This window comes from Octopus sinensis, linkage group LG22 (genome assembly GCF_006345805.1).
Source record: "Octopus sinensis linkage group LG22, ASM634580v1, whole genome shotgun sequence".
Classification (NCBI taxonomy): Eukaryota; Metazoa; Mollusca; class Cephalopoda; order Octopoda; family Octopodidae; genus Octopus; species Octopus sinensis.
The window spans coordinates 5,586,512-5,589,011 of NC_043018.1; the positions used below are offsets into that span (position 1 = coordinate 5,586,512).

At 37.4% G+C, this 2,500-nt stretch overlaps 1 protein-coding gene across 2 annotated transcripts in view; it reads right to left on the bottom strand.

Annotated features, from left to right (window-relative positions):
• Positions 1-283, bottom strand: part of LOC115223085 (probable low-specificity L-threonine aldolase 2) — a 29,030-nt gene extending 28,747 nt beyond the window's left edge. Inside the window, exon 1 of one of the 2 annotated variants that reach the window (XM_036512212.1) lies at positions 1-283. This exon is cut by the window's left edge and continues 106 nt beyond it. The gene's annotated coding sequence lies outside the window, so the exon portion shown is untranslated. The other variant, XM_029793499.2, reaches the window with a different exon arrangement.
• Positions 284-2,500: the final 2,217 nt, after the last annotated feature.

The window sequence follows — 2,500 nt, forward strand, 5'->3', positions numbered from 1 at the left end:
CGAGAAAATATATCTGTATATATGCGTATGTAACTTTTATTCTTTTTCAAAATTACGCAGCGGGTGTTTGTATATATGCATGTGTATATCTTTGTGTGTATCTAATATCACATTTTGAGGGAGAATAATTGGGTCAGTGCCCTTTTTAATGAAGATGATTTTAAGATTCGGTCATTTTGTACCCCCTTTTTTAGGTCATGCATTTAAGCTAGTGAGCATTTATGTGGGTATATGTTGACGTGTCGCTCTGCACTGGTTTATTTCAATATTACGTCTGTATACATGCAGATGTGTGTACAATGGCTTGTATTTATGAATGTGTGTGTGTGCGCGCGCGCATGTGTGTGTTTGTATAATATATATATACCGGAGTAAACACATAAATGTGAAACAAGGTGGAAAAAAGAGTACTCAAATACCAGTGGTAGAGTAATATGCTTTATTTAAAGCAGCGGGAAATTCAACAAAACCTGTTGCTCGGAGTTTTGTCCGACGAACGGGAACGTGAAACTCCGAGTAACAGGTTTTGTTGAATTTTCCGCTGCTTTAAATAAAGTATATATATATATATAAGCAATAAAGGGTTTAGCAACGAATTGCCTTACCACATACCGAATTTAGAAATAGCAGTCAAAGAGTTATAGCTATCTATAACTCTTTGACTGCTATTTCTAAATCGGTATGTGGTAAGGCAATTCGTTGCTAAACCCTTTATTGCTTAGTATTACTTAAATTTTCCTCGAATGAGGCTTTTACATGCCGAAGACTACTTGGTGTAATTGATAATTATTCCAAATTAATTAATTTCACCCTTCATTATTACGGATATATATATATATATATATATATATATATATATATATATATATATATATATAAAACTCTAGTTGTGTGAGTGTCTGTCCCCTTCGATTTAGATTCCTAACTCCTCCCACATTTTGCGGTGCAGTTTAACCAAATTCGGGTATCTTATAGTCGTGATTCATATCGAGCCCGTCTGACTATTAGCGCGCGTCAACGATGAGTCTACGATTTTAAAAATAATTTAACATAATTTTTTATTCCATTTTAATGCATAAAATGCATCGTATGTCGATGGCGGCGGAGTTGGCGTCCACGCTCACAGCTGCACCTGTTTGCTTCTCCCCCTTCCCTCCCTCGTGAAGCTGTGGGGAAGGGAGTGTAAAGAAATCAACGTCGTAATGCGTTGTGAAGGAAACCAGCGTTCTTTTAGAACAACGACTTCATGGCTTGAAGACACCAAAACAAAAATGGCTAAGAAAGCCCGAATTTATAAGGGACGTAACTCTCTAAAAATGCTTATATAGTTATTTCCCTTACAAACCCGAGCAACGCCGGGCGATACTGCTAGTATATATATAAAACTGTAGTTGTGTGAGTATCTGTCTCCTACGATTTAGATTCCTAACTCCTCCCACATTTTGCGGTGCAGTTTAACCAAATTCGGGTATCTTATAGTCGTGATTCATATCGAGCCCGTCTGGCTATTAGCGCGCGTCTACGATGAGTCTACGATTTAAAAAATAATTTAACATCATTTTTTATTCCATTTTAATGCATAATTTTTCGTGTGTCGATGGCGGCGGAGTTGGCGTCCACGCTCAAACACCTGCACCTGTGTTTGCTTCTCCCCTTTCTTCCCTCCCTCGTGAAGCTGTGGGGAAGGGAGTTTAAGGAAATCAACGTCGTAATGCGTTGTCAAGGAGACCAGCGTTCTTTTAGAACAACGACTTCATGGCTTGAAGACGCCAAAACAGAAATGGCTAAGAAAGCTCGAATTGGCATCTATAAGGGAAGTAACTCTCTAAAAATGCTTATATAGTTATTTCCCTTACAAACTCGAGCAACGCCGGGCGATACTGCTAGTCTATATATATATCTGATATTCTTTTATTCTTTTATTCTTTTACTTGTTTCAGTCATTTTTGACTGCGGCCATGCTGGAGCACCGCCTTTAATCGAGCAACTCGACCCCGGGACTTATTCTTTTGTAAGCCCAGTACTTATTCTATCAATCTCTTTTGCCGAACAGCTAAGTAACGGGGACATAAACACACTAGCATCGGTTGTCAAGCAATGCTAGGGGGACAAACACAGACACACAGACAACACAACACACACACTCGCATACCCACAACATATATATAATATATATATATATATATATTATATATATATATATATATATATATATATATACATATATACGACGGGCTTCTTTCAGTTTACGTCTACCAAATCCACTCACAAGGCTTTGGTCGGCCCAGGCTACAGTAGAAGACACTTGCCCAAGGTGCCACGCAGTGGGACTGAACCCAAATGAAGGAATTTTTTGTATACAGTGATCAGGTGCACTACAACTAAAAAAAAAGACTATATATATATATATATATATATATATATATTCGATATATATATTCGATGGAAATAAAATATGGCAATACAGATGTATTTCTATCCAGTAAAATAAAACATCGTA